Source organism: Triturus cristatus, chromosome 12 (genome assembly GCF_964204655.1).
Source record: "Triturus cristatus chromosome 12, aTriCri1.1, whole genome shotgun sequence".
Taxonomy (NCBI): domain Eukaryota; kingdom Metazoa; phylum Chordata; class Amphibia; order Caudata; family Salamandridae; genus Triturus; species Triturus cristatus.
Genome location: NC_140595.1, coordinates 726,637,042 through 726,651,397, shown reverse-complemented (window position 1 = coordinate 726,651,397; position 14,356 = coordinate 726,637,042). Strand labels below are relative to the sequence as shown.

The 14,356-nt window shown below is 40.2% G+C and overlaps 6 non-coding genes across 6 annotated transcripts; all 6 read left to right on the top strand.

The window, feature by feature from the left end:
- The first annotated feature begins 2,051 nt into the window (after positions 1-2,051).
- Positions 2,052-2,133, top strand: TRNAS-CGA (transfer RNA serine (anticodon CGA)). The gene has a single exon. It is a non-coding gene; the product is annotated as a tRNA-Ser (tRNA).
- A 1,281-nt stretch (positions 2,134-3,414) lies between these two features.
- On the top strand, positions 3,415-3,486 carry TRNAH-GUG (transfer RNA histidin (anticodon GUG)). The gene has a single exon. It is a non-coding gene; the product is annotated as a tRNA-His (tRNA).
- Positions 3,487-6,074: 2,588 nt separating this feature from the next.
- Positions 6,075-6,156, top strand: TRNAS-CGA (transfer RNA serine (anticodon CGA)). Its single transcript has one exon. It is a non-coding gene; the product is annotated as a tRNA-Ser (tRNA).
- A 3,939-nt stretch (positions 6,157-10,095) lies between these two features.
- On the top strand, positions 10,096-10,177 carry TRNAS-CGA (transfer RNA serine (anticodon CGA)). The gene has a single exon. It is a non-coding gene; the product is annotated as a tRNA-Ser (tRNA).
- Positions 10,178-11,458: 1,281 nt separating this feature from the next.
- Positions 11,459-11,530, top strand: TRNAN-GUU (transfer RNA asparagine (anticodon GUU)). Its single transcript has one exon. It is a non-coding gene; the product is annotated as a tRNA-Asn (tRNA).
- Positions 11,531-14,118: 2,588 nt separating this feature from the next.
- On the top strand, positions 14,119-14,200 carry TRNAS-CGA (transfer RNA serine (anticodon CGA)). Its single transcript has one exon. It is a non-coding gene; the product is annotated as a tRNA-Ser (tRNA).
- The last annotated feature ends 156 nt before the right edge of the window (positions 14,201-14,356 follow it).

Here is a 14,356-nt window from a genome sequence, read left to right as displayed (position 1 = left end):
AATGAAATAGACTGTTTGGTACTTACAGGACACGCGAACCACCAAAGTACATATCTTATTTTTTACTTACATAGCATCATGCACCTAGGACTACCTAGGGCCTACCTTAGGTGTAAATTATATGTAACAAAAGGGGAGTTTAAGGCTTGGCAAGTAGGCTGGGACTCCCCTGGGAGACCCCTGAGTCTATGCCCAGAACCATAACTCTGCCAGTCGAGTACTTACCTAAAAGCCGATAACTCACTTTTCTTCCATAGGCTAAAATTTCGTTGTTTCACTTGGAAATTCTTCTAAGTGGTGTGGAGTTTTGGAACTTTAAAATATTCATCTAAAATCAGCCGAACAACGAATTCTGATTTACTCACCTGTTATCAGGAGAGACCTCAGTGCTGCATCTTGGAGCTCAGTACTGACCCTGAAATGTAATTTTAACCGTACTTACCAGTAACTCGAATTTCCTTCCATGGGATATCATTGCCTGCTTTTTGCTGAAAATGTTCTAAGTGTCGATTTATGAAACTTACAAATATTCTTTAAAAATCGTACCAACTGTGAAAACGTAATTGTTTACCTGTTTTAGATAGATGTCCCAGTACTGAGCCTAGGAGCCCAGCACTGGATTACAAAAGTAACGAGAACGTACTTTACCCGTAACTTGAATTTTCTTCCATAGGAAACCATTGACTGTTTTTCTGTGAAATTTCTTCTAAGTGTCGATTTTGCAAACATGTAAATATTCCTTAAAAATCGCCTGTATAACTTAAACGCAGTTTCTCAACTGCTTACAGGTGGTACAGTAGTGCTGGATCTAGGATCCAAAACTGACCTAGAAAAAGGAACCATAACCCCACTTACCTGCTAAGTGAATTTCCTTCCATAGGATAACATTGGTAATTTGATCAGCAAAAGTTTCTAAGTGTCAACTTGTAAAATAGCAAAATATTGCTTAAAAATCACAACAGTAACTAAAACGAATTTACTCACTTGTTTCCAAGAACTGTCCCAGGACTGAATCTAGGATCCAGTCCTGGGTTTAGAAAAGTAATCCTGAAAGTAATTAATTGCATATAACTTAAAATTCCCATTGAGCTCAATGTATTATTGTGATTCAAATTGTGTTGCCTATTGCAATAAACTGTAACTATGACCTGCAAAAGTCAATTGCCTATTGCAAAGTATTTAACTAAAGCATCTCATTCTGAGAAAGTATATTTTGATACCTATTGTTGGTTCTAAAATAAAACAACAATATCTTTTGTATGCAAACCAATGGCCTAGAGTTCAGTTCTTGAGTGTGTGAGACCATTTGCTGACTGAGTGTGTACAACAAATGTTTTACACTGTACTCTGATACTGCCTTACTGCTCGGCAAGCTACCACTTTAGAGAGTAAGGTTATATCTAACTTTAGCCTCTGCCAAACCTCTGGGGACTGGGGACTCTGTGCACACTGTACCTATTTGGGAACAGTATATACAGAGCCACTTTCTCACAGTAGTGATAAAGTGATTAGAGTCCTAAGGCCAACATAAAGATACAGCAAAACGTGAGGTGAAAAGCAAAAAGGTTGCTGGTAGGCCACCTTAAGGATGCCAGGTCTACCAAAAACTGAACTAAGGATAACATGAGTAAAACATCAGGTTTCTCTACTGCATTTGGTGAGACAAGTGGGCCTTCTTTTATCTTCCATTCAAGCAATCTTTGACAGACCCCTTTATTATAGAGCTTTTCAAGGATTAAAGATAAGGCACTTACAAAGGAGTCCCAAATACTCAGAGATGGTTGACTTCTGTAATATGGGTCGTAGACTGAAAGCAGCGCAAAAACAGAGTGCAACAGGGTCCAAAAAACTTGAGTGCCACAAGGGAGTTTGAATGCAAGCGTATCCTATTACAGATCCAGAGATATTCTCATGCAATTTTTGTTTTTAGGACAGAACGTGCATGATGAAAAAAACATTGTTTTTAAAAAGCGCATTGCAGAATATCAGTACTTTGATGTGGGAAAACTTCAAAACTTTCAAACAAAATATTTGTAGGTAGCTTACAGCAAGTTGTTGTGGCCGAGTGGTTAAGGCGATGGACTCGAAATCCATTGGGGTATCCCCGCGCAGGTTCGAATCCTGCCAATGACGACAATCTTTTTATTATCGGCTACAATTTCAGAAGTTAACCTTTAGTATTTCTTCCATTTCAGTTTTATAAATAGGTGGCTTATTTTTGTGTCACTATTGCCTCTCCACATATTTGTTATCGCTACCTCTTTCATGTCTTTGCTACACCTCATTCCTACTTTAGCACTGGTGTAAACGCTTCAAATTATTATACCGTTGCTCTCTCATTCATACCTGCGCATGCACTTGAAAGTTACTTTACCAATAAAAGACGCAAAGAGAGAAATAGAACAAAAGTGCTGGCTGGATTGGCAAACACACTTCATAAAACTGCATTTTCTTTTTTATTCTCCCCCGTGTCACATGCTTAACCTCCCCATGTGTAATTTCTCTTAACCTGCTGTCCCAGGAAGAGAATTTCATCTACAGGCCCTTTCTGTGTTTTTTTCCCTAGTCTGTCTTTCCCATTTCTTAGCTGTGTAACTGTTCCTTTACGCGCTCTATTTAAACGCCATCAATCTCATTTGAGCTCCTTGCTCCCGCTTCTGTTTTCTCCACCTCTCATACTGCCAGTTCTCTCTTTCTCTGTGGTTGGTGGCTACTTTCCTGAGCTTCCGAAGCCACGTGGTTCCTGCCTCTTGTTGTCAGACTTGAATTGGAAAAGGAACCATATTAACAAGCCTTTACCACTCACACACGGCGGAAGTTTATACTTTAATTCAGTGAGCTAAGAAAAGCGTGTTGTGGGTCCCCTACGAGCCATGGTGCTTGCTTCATCATGATTTGGCACCAGTCATTAGCCGCAGCTCTGCTAATGAGCCACTGAGGTCAGTTTCAATATTTACTCAAAAATATAACCATGCAGCCCACCCCTCAACTGTGTATTTATCTTGCTTTTCTGCTGTTCGTGTGATTAGCTGGGAGGAGCTCACTGCAACATCCTCCCTATAAAAGTGTAGATGGATCACTCTCTAACTCTTTCTTGCTTCACATACAAATGGCTTGAAAGGTGCAGGGAAGATGCAGGTCTAATAGACAGAATAGAAGGTCTGTGCCAGGTGGGTTTCTCTGCATTGGTGTCCCATCACAGGTCCGTAAGTGTAATGTGTGATCTTTGACTCCTGGCATTTCACAAGCAGGCGGCCAGGAAACTGTTTCAGCCTATCTACCACTGAGGAGACGCAGCCTCTGAATGAGGAATGAGGAAGCAATGAATACATCCAGCCTATCACAGGAACAGCCCTGAGTGTTCCGAATTATAAATTCTCCGTGTCACTGTATGTCATTGAGCCCAAGTAGCTCGCCGTGATCGTATAGTGGTTAGTACTCTGCGTTGTGGCCGCAGCAACCTCGGTTCGAATCCGAGTCACGGCATTGTGGTTGGCAATGTCACGGCAGTTGGGTGTTAAGTTTACAGAATTAGCAAATGTACCAGTGGTTTTTGTAAAATGTCTATTAAAAACAGATCCTTTCAAATATTTAAACCATCTAACAACAAATGATTTAAACTCGCATGATTATAAGCTGTAGCTATAATGTATTTACTTACATAAATTATCGTTCTTGAACCTATTGGGGGTGGAGGGGGAGCGGAGCTCACCCCCCAGGTGCAGTTGAGTGACCTGTGTTGTGGCTCTCTAGAGGGAAGGCACAAATTTTGCTGTCACCCAGCCCAATCCAGACGTGTATTGGGGCCAGGTTTCAGGCAAATAGAGCAGTAAGTGCAGAGAAATGTTCACTCTCTAAAAGTGGCATTTCTAAAATAGTAAAGTTAAATCCAACCTCACCAGTAAGTAGGATTTTCAATAAATAAATAAAGCTACTCCTCTCCGATATGGAATTACCAAATAAAAAGTATAGGGGAATACACAGAGCTAACCTATGAGAGGGGTAGACCTCACAGTAGTGAAAAATGAAATAGACTGTTTGGTACTTACAGGACACGCGAACCACCAAAGTACATATCTTATTTTTTACTTACATAGCATCAAGCACCTAGGACTACCTAGGGCCTACCTTAGGTGTAAATTATATGTAACAAAAGGGGAGTTTAAGGCTTGGCAAGTAGGCTGGGACTCCCCTGGGAGACCCCTGAGTCTATGCCCAGAACCATAACTCTGCCAGTCGAGTACTTACCTAAAAGCCGATAACTCACTTTTCTTCCATAGGCTAAAATTTCGTTGTTTCACTTGGAAATTCTTCTAAGTGGTGTGGAGTTTTGGAACTTTAAAATATTCATCTAAAATCAGCCGAACAACGAATTCTGATTTACTCACCTGTTATCAGGAGAGACCTCAGTGCTGCATCTTGGAGCTCAGTACTGACCCTGAAAAGTAATTTTAACCGTACTTACCAGTAACTCGAATTTCCTTCCATGGGATATCATTGCCTGCTTTTTGCTGAAAATTTTCTAAGTGTCGATTTTTGAAACTTACAAATATTCTTTAAAAATCGTACCAACTGTGAAAACGTAATTGTTTACCTGTTTTAGATAGATGTCCCAGTACTGAGCCTAGGAGCCCAGCACTGGATTACAAAAGTAACGAGAACGTACTTTACCCGTAACTTGAATTTTCTTCCATAGGAAACCATTGACTGTTTTTCTGTGAAATTTCTTCTAAGTGTCGATTTTGCAAACATGTAAATATTCCTTAAAAATCGCCTGTATAACTTAAACATAGTTTCGCAACTGCTTACAGGTGGTACAGTAGTGCTGGATCTAGGATCCAACACTGACCTAGAAAAAGTAACCATAACCCCACTTACCTGCTAAGTGAATTTCCTTCCATAGGATAACATTGGTAATTTGATCAGCAAAAGTTTCGAAGTGTCAACTTTTAAAATAGCAAAATATTGCTTAAAAATCACAACAGTAACTAAAACGAATGTACTCACTTGTTTCCAAGAACTGTCCCAGGACTGAATCTAGGATCCAGTCCTGGATTTAGAAAAGTAATCCTGAAAGTAATTAATTGCATATAACTTAAAATTCCCATTGAGCTCAATGTATTATTGTGATTCAAATTGTGTTGCCTATTGCAATAAACTGTAACTATGACCTGCAAAAGTCAATTGCCTATTGCAAAGTATTTAACTGAAGCATCTCATTCTGAGAAAGTATATTTTGATACCTGTTGTTGGTTCTAAAATAAAACAACAATATCTTTTGTATGCAAACCAATGGCCTAGAGTTCAGTTCTTGAGTGTGTGAGACCATTTGCTGACTGAGTGTGTACAACAAATGTTTTACACTGTACTCTGATACTGCCTTACTGCTCGGCAAGCTACCACTTTAGAGAGTAAGGTTATATATAACTTTAGCCTCTGCCAAACCTCTGGGGACTGGGGACTCTGTGCACACTGTACCTATTTGGGAACAGTATATACAGAGCCACTTTCTCACAGTAGTGATAAAGTGATTAGAGTCCTAAGGCCAACATAAAGATACAGCAAAACGTGAGGTGAAAAGCAAAAAGGTTGCTGGTAGGCCACCTTAAGGATGCCAGGTCTACCAAAAACTGAACTAAGGATAACATGAGTAAAACATCAGGTTTCTCTACTGCATTTGGTGAGACAAGTGGGCCTTCTTTTATCTTCCATTCAAGCAATCTTTGACAGACCCCTTTATTATAGAGCTTTTCAAGGATTAAAGATAAGGCACTTACAAAGGAGTCCCAAATACTCAGAGATGGTTGACTTCTGTAATATGGGTCGTAGACTAAAAGCAGCGCAAAAACAGAGTGCAACAGGGTCCAAAAAACTTGAGTGCCACAAGGGAGTTTGAATGCAAGCGTATCCTTTTAAAGATCCAGAGATATACTCATGCAATTTTTGTTTTTAGGACAGAACGTGCATGATGAAAAAAACATTGTTTTTAAAAAGCGCATTGCAGAATATCAGTACTTTGATGTGGGAAAACATCAAAACTTTCAAACAAAATATTTGTAGGCAGCTTACAGCAAGTTGTTGTGGCCGAGTGGTTAAGGCGATGGACACGAAATCCATTGGGGTATCCCCGCACAGGTTCGAATCCTGCCAACAACGAGGATCTTTTTATTATCGGCTACAATTTCAGAAGTTAACCTTTAGTATTTCTTCCATTTCAGTTTTATAACTAGGTGGCTTATTTTTGTGTCACTATTGCCTCTCCACATATTTGTTATCGCTACCTCTTTCATGTCTTTGCTACACCTCATTCCTACTTTAGCACTGGTGTAAACGCTTCAAATTATTATACCGTTGCTCTCTCATTCATACCTGCCCATGCACTTGAAAGTTACTTTACCAATAAAAGACGCAAAGAGAGAAATAGAACAAAAGTGCTGGCTGGATTGGCAAACACACTTCATAAAACTGCATTTTCTTTTTTATTCTCCCCCGTGTCACATGCTTAACCTCCCCATGTGTAATTTCTCTTAACCTGCTGTCCCAGGAAGAGAATTTCATCTACAGGCCCTTTCTGTGTTTTTTTCCCTAGTCTGTCTTTCCCATTTCTTAGCTGTGTAACTGTTCCTTTACGCGCTCTATTTAAACGCCATCAATCTCATTTGAGCTCCTTGCTCCCGCTTCTGTTTTCTCCACCTCTCATACTGCCAGTTCTCTCTTTCTCTGTGGTTGGTGGCTACTTTCCTGAGCTTCCGAAGCCACGTGGTTCCTGCCTCTTGTTGTCAGACTTGAATTGGAAAAGGAACCATATTAACAAGCCTTTACCACTCACACACGGCGGAAGTTTATACTTTAATTCAGTGAGCTAAGAAAAGCGTGTTGTGGGTCCCCTACGAGCCATGGTGCTTGCTTCATCATGATTTGGCACCAGTCATTAGCCGCAGCTCTGCTAATGAGCCACTGAGGTCAGTTTCAATATTTACTCAAAAATATAACCATGCAGCCCACCCCTCAACTGTGTATTTATCTTGCTTTTCTGCTGTTCGTGTGATTAGCTGGGAGGAGCTCACGGCGACATCCTCCCTATAAAAGTGTAGATGGATCACTCTCTAACTCTTTCTTGCTTCACATACAAATGGCTTGAAAGGTGCAGGGAAGATGCAGGTCTAATAGACAGAATAGAAGGTCTGTGCCAGGTGGGTTTCTCTGCATTGGTGTCCCATCACAGGTCCGTAAGTGTAATGTGTGATCTTTGACTCCTGGCATTTCACAAGCAGGCGGCCAGGAAACGGTTTCAGCCTATCTACCACTGAGGAGACGCAGCCTCTGAATGAGGAATGAGGAAGCAATGAATACATCCAGCCTATCACAGGAACAGCCCTGAGTGTTCCGAATTATAAATTCTCCATGTCACTGTATGTCATTGAGCCCAAGTAGCTCGCCGTGATCGTATAGTGGTTAGTACTCTGCGTTGTGGCCGCAGCAACCTCGGTTCGAATCCGTGTCACGGCATTGTGGTTGGCAATGTCACGGCAGTTGGGTGTTAATTTTACAGAATTAGCAAATGTACCAGTGGTTTTTGTAAAATGTCTATTAAAAACAGATCCTTTCAAATATTTAAACCATCTAACAACAAATGATTTAAACTTGCATGATTATAAGCTGTAGCTATAATGTATTTACTTACATAAATTATCGTTCTTGAACCTATTGGGGGTGGAGGGGGAGCGGAGCTCACCCCCCAGGTGCAGTTGAGTGACCTGTGTTGTGGCTCTCTAGAGGGAAGGCACAAATTTTGCTGTCACCCAGCCCATTCCAGACGTGTATTGGGGCCAGGTTTCAGGCAAATAGAGCAGTAAGTGCAGAGAAATGTTCACTCTCTAAAAGTGGCATTTCTAAAATAGTAAAGTTAAATCCAACCTCACCAGTAAGTAGGATTTTCAATAAATAAATAAAGCTACTCCTCTCCGATATGGAATTACCAAATAAAAAGTATAGGGGAATACACAGAGCTAACCTATGAGAGGGGTAGACCTCACAGTAGTGAAAAATGAAATAGACTGTTTGGTACTTACAGGACACGCGAACCACCAAAGTACATATCTTATTTTTTACTTACATAGCATCATGCACCTAGGACTACCTAGGGCCTACCTTAGGTGTAAATTATATGTAACAAAAGGGGAGTTTAAGGCTTGGCAAGTAGGCTGGGACTCCCCTGGGAGACCCCTGAGTCTATGCCCAGAACCATAACTCTGCCAGTCGAGTACTTACCTAAAAGCCGATAACTCACTTTTCTTCCATAGGCTAAAATTTCGTTGTTTCACTTGGAAATTCTTCTAAGTGGTGTGGAGTTTTGGAACTTTAAAATATTCATCTAAAATCAGCCGAACAACGAATTCTGATTTACTCACCTGTTATCAGGAGAGACCTCAGTGCTGCATCTTGGAGTTCAGTACTGACCCTGAAAAGTAATTTTAACCGTACTTACCAGTAACTCGAATTTCCTTCCATGGGATATCATTGCCTGCTTTTTGCTGAAAATGTTCTAAGTGTCGATTTATGAAACTTACAAATATTCTTTAAAAATCGTACCAACTGTGAAAACGTAATTGTTTACCTGTTTTAGATAGATGTCCCAGTACTGAGCCTAGGAGCCCAGCACTGGATTACAAAAGTAACGAGAACGTACTTTACCCGTAACTTGAATTTTCTTCCATAGGAAACCATTGACTGTTTTTCTGTGAAGTTTCTTCTGTGTCGATTTTGCAAACATGTAAATATTCCTTAAAAATCGCCTGTATAACTTATACGCAGTTTCTCAACTGCTTACAGGTGGTACAGTAGTGCTGGATCTAGGATCCAACACTGACCTAGAAAAAGTAACCATAACCCCACTTACCTGCTAAGTGAATTTCCTTCCATAGGATAACATTGGTAATTTGATCAGCAAAAGTTTCTAAGTGTCAACTTGTAAAATAGCAAAATATTGCTTAAAAATCACAACAGTAACTAAAACGAATTTACTCACTTGTTTCCAAGAACTGTCCCAGGACTGAATCTAGGATCCAGTCCTGGGTTTAGAAAAGTAATCCTGAAAGTAATTAATTGCATATAACTTAAAATTCCCATTGAGCTCAATGTATTATTGTGATTCAAATTGTGTTGCCTATTGCAATAAACTGTAACTATGACCTGCAAAAGTCAATTGCCTATTGCAAAGTATTTAACTAAAGCATCTCATTCTGAAAAAGTATATTTTGATACCTATTGTTGGTTCTAAAATAAAACAACAATATCTTTTGTATGCAAACCAATGGCCTAGAGTTCAGTTCTTGAGTGTGTGAGACCATTTGCTGACTGAGTGTGTACAACAAATGTTTTACACTGTACTCTGATACTGCCTTACTGCTCGGCAAGCTACCACTTTAGAGAGTAAGGTTATATCTAACTTTAGCCTCTGCCAAACCTCTGGGGACTGGGGACTCTGTGCACACTGTACCTATTTGGGAACAGTATATACAGAGCCACTTTCTCACAGTAGTGATAAAGTGATTAGAGTCCTAAGGCCAACATAAAGATACAGCAAAACGTGAGGTGAAAAGCAAAAAGGTTGCTGGTAGGCCACCTTAAGGATGCCAGGTCTACCAAAAACTGAACTAAGGATAACATGAGTAAAACATCAGGTTTCTCTACTGCATTTGGTGAGACAAGTGGGCCTTCTTTTATCTTCCATTCAAGCAATCTTTGACAGACCCCTTTATTATAGAGCTTTTCAAGGATTAAAGATAAGGCACTTACAAAGGAGTCCCAAATACTCAGAGATGGTTGACTTCTGTAATATGGGTCGTAGACTGAAAGCAGCGCAAAAACAGAGTGCAACAGGGTCCAAAAAACTTGAGTGCCACAAGGGAGTTTGAATGCAAGCGTATCCTATTACAGATCCAGAGATATACTCATGCAATTTTTGTTTTTAGGACAGAACGTGCATGATGAAAAAAACATTGTTTTTAAAAAGCGCATTGTAGAATATCAGTACTTTGATGTGGGAAAACTTCAAAACTTTCAAACAAAATATTTGTAGGTAGCTTACAGCAAGTTGTTGTGGCCGAGTGGTTAAGGCGATGGACTCGAAATCCATTGGGGTATCCCCGCGCAGGTTCGAATCCTGCCAACGACGACAATCTTTTTATTATCGGCTACAATTTCAGAAGTTAACCTTTAGTATTTCTTCCATTTCAGTTTTATAAATAGGTGGCTTATTTTTGTGTCACTATTGCCTCTCCACATATTTGTTATCGCTACCTCTTTCATGTCTTTGCTACACCTCATTCCTACTTTAGCACTGGTGTAAACGCTTCAAATTATTATACCGTTGCTCTCTCATTCATACCTGCGCATGCACTTGAAAGTTACTTTACCAATAAAAGACGCAAAGAGAGAAATAGAACAAAAGTGCTGGCTGGATTGGCAAACACACTTCATAAAACTGCATTTTCTTTTTTATTCTCCCCCGTGTCACATGCTTAACCTCCCCATGTGTAATTTCTCTTAACCTGCTGTCCCAGGAAGAGAATTTCATCTACAGGCCCTTTCTGTGTTTTTTTCCCTAGTCTGTCTTTCCCATTTCTTAGCTGTGTAACTGTTCCTTTACGCGCTCTATTTAAACGCCATCAATCTCATTTGAGCTCCTTGCTCCCGCTTCTGTTTTCTCCACCTCTCATACTGCCAGTTCTCTCTTTCTCTGTGGTTGGTGGCTACTTTCCTGAGCTTCCGAAGCCACGTGGTTCCTGCCTCTTGTTGTCAGACTTGAATTGGAAAAGGAACCATATTAACAAGCCTTTACCACTCACACACGGCGGAAGTTTATACTTTAATTCAGTGAGCTAAGAAAAGCGTGTTGTGGGTCCCCTACGAGCCATGGTGCTTGCTTCATCATGATTTGGCACCAGTCATTAGCCGCAGCTCTGCTAATGAGCCACTGAGGTCAGTTTCAATATTTACTCAAAAATATAACCATGCAGCCCACCCCTCAACTGTGTATTTATCTTGCTTTTCTGCTGTTCGTGTGATTAGCTGGGAGGAGGTCACTGCAACATCCTCCCTATAAAAGTGTAGATGGATCACTCTCTAACTCTTTCTTGCTTCACATACAAATGGCTTGAAAGGTGCAGGGAAGATGCAGGTCTAATAGACAGAATAGAAGGTCTGTGCCAGGTGGGTTTCTCTGCATTGGTGTCCCATCACAGGTCCGTAAGTGTAATGTGTGATCTTTGACTCCTGGCATTTCACAAGCAGGCGGCCAGGAAACTGTTTCAGCCTATCTACCACTGAGGAGACGCAGCCTCTGAATGAGGAATGAGGAAGCAATGAATACATCCAGCCTATCACAGGAACAGCCCTGAGTGTTCCGAATTATAAATTCTCCGTGTCACTGTATGTCATTGAGCCCAAGTAGCTCGCCGTGATCGTATAGTGGTTAGTACTCTGCGTTGTTGCCGCAGCAACCTCGGTTCGAATCCGAGTCACGGCATTGTGGTTGGCAATGTCACGGCAGTGGGGTGTTAAGTTTACAGAATTAGCAAATGTACCAGTGGTTTTTGTAAAATGTCTATTAAAAACAGATCCTTTCAAATATTTAAACCATCTAACAACAAATGATTTAAACTCGCATGATTATAAGCTGTAGCTATAATGTATTTACTTACATAAATTATCGTTCTTGAACCTATTGGGGGTGGAGGGGGAGCGGAGCTCACCCCCCAGGTGCAGTTGAGTGACCTGTGTTGTGGCTCTCTAGAGGGAAGGCACAAATTTTGCTGTCACCCAGCCCAATCCAGACGTGTATTGGGGCCAGGTTTCAGGCAAATAGAGCAGTAAGTGCAGAGAAATGTTCACTCTCTAAAAGTGGCATTTCTAAAATAGTAAAGTTAAATCCAACCTCACCAGTAAGTAGGATTTTCAATAAATAAATAAAGCTACTCCTCTCCGATATGGAATTACCAAATAAAAAGTATAGGGGAATACACAGAGCTAACCTATGAGAGGGGTAGACCTCACAGTAGTGAAAAATGAAATAGACTGTTTGGTACTTACAGGACACGCGAACCACCAAAGTACATATCTTATTTTTTACTTACATAGCATCATGCACCTAGGACTACCTAGGGCCTACCTTAGGTGTAAATTATATGTAACAAAAGGGGAGTTTAAGGCTTGGCAAGTAGGCTGGGACTCCCCTGGGAGACCCCTGAGTCTATGCCCAGAACCAAAACTCTGCCAGTCGAGTACTTACCTAAAAGCCGATAACTCACTTTTCTTCCATAGGCTAAAATTTCGTTGTTTCACTTGGAAATTCTTCTAAGTGGTGTGGAGTTTTGGAACTTTAAAATATTCATCTAAAATCAGCCGAACAACGAATTCTGATTTACTCACCTGTTATCAGGAGAGACCTCAGTGCTGCATCTTGGAGCTCAGTACTGACCCTGAAAAGTAATTTTAACCGTACTTACCAGTAACTCGAATTTCCTTCCATGGGATATCATTGCCTGCTTTTTGCTGAAAATTTTCTAAGTGTCGATTTTTGAAACTTACAAATATTCTTTAAAAATCGTACCAACTGTGAAAACGTAATTGTTTACCTGTTTTAGATAGATGTCCCAGTACTGAGCCTAGGAGCCCAGCACTGGATTACAAAAGTAACGAGAACGTACTTTACCCGTAACTTGAATTTTCTTCCATAGGAAACCGTTGACTGTTTTTCTGTGAAATTTCTTCTAAGTGTCGATTTTGCAAACATGTAAATATTCCTTAAAAATCGCCTGTATAACTTAAACGTAGTTTCGCAACTGCTTACAGGTGGTACAGTAGTGCTGGATCTAGGATCCAACACTGACCTAGAAAAAGTAACCATAACCCCACTTACCTGCTAAGTGAATTTCCTTCCATAGGATAACATTGGTAATTTGATCAGCAAAAGTTTCGAAGTGTCAACTTTTAAAATAGCAAAATATTGCTTAAAAATCACAACAGTAACTAAAACGAATGTACTCACTTGTTTCCAAGAACTGTCCCAGGACTGAATCTAGGATCCAGTCCTGGATTTAGAAAAGTAATCCTGAAAGTAATTAATTGCATATAACTTAAAATTCCCATTGAGCTCAATGTATTATTGTGATTCAAATTGTGCTGCCTATTGCAATAAACTGTAACTATGACCTGCAAAAGTCAATTGCCTATTGCAAAGTATTTAACTAAAGCATCTCATTCTGAGAAAGTATATTTTGATACCTGTTGTTGGTTCTAAAATAAAACAACAATATCTTTTGTATGCAAACCAATGGCCTAGAGTTCAGTTCTTGAGTGTGTGAGACCATTTGCTGACTGAGTGTGTACAACAAATGTTTTACACTGTACTCTGATACTGCCTTACTGCTCGGCAAGCTACCACTTTAGAGAGTAAGGTTATATATAACTTTAGCCTCTGCCAAACCTCTGGGGACTGGGGACTCTGTGCACACTGTACCTATTTGGGAACAGTATATACAGAGCCACTTTCTCACAGTAGTGATAAAGTGATTAGAGTCCTAAGGCCAACATAAAGATACAGCAAAACGTGAGGTGAAAAGCAAATAGGTTGCTGGTAGGCCACCTTAAGGATGCCAGGTCTACCAAAAACTGAACTAAGGATAACATGAGTAAAACATCAGGTTTCTCTACTGCATTTGGTGAGACAAGTGGGCCTTCTTTTATCTTCCATTCAAGCAATCTTTGACAGACCCCTTTATTATAGAGCTTTTCAAGGATTAAAGATAAGGCACTTACAAAGGAGTCCCAAATACTCAGAGATGGTTGACTTCTGTAATATGGGTCGTAGACTAAAAGCAGCGCAAAAACAGAGTGCAACAGGGTCCAAAAAACTTGAGTGCCACAAGGGAGTTTGAATGCAAGCGTATCCTTTTAAAGATCCAGAGATATACTCATGCAATTTTTGTTTTTAGGACAGAACGTGCATGATGAAAAAAACATTGTTTTTAAAAAGCGCATTGCAGAATATCAGTACTTTGATGTGGGAAAACATCAAAACTTTCAAACAAAATATTTGTAGGCAGCTTACAGCAAGTTGTTGTGGCCGAGTGGTTAAGGCGATGGACTCGAAATCCATTGCGGTATCCCCGCGCAGGTTCGAATCCTGCCAACAACGAGGATCTTTTTATTATCGGCTACAATTTCAGAAGTTAACCTTTAGTATTTCTTCCATTTCAGTTTTATAACTAGGTGGCTTATTTTTGTGTCACTATTGCCTCTCCACATATTTGTTATCGCTACCTCTTTCATGTCTTTGCTACACCTCATTCCT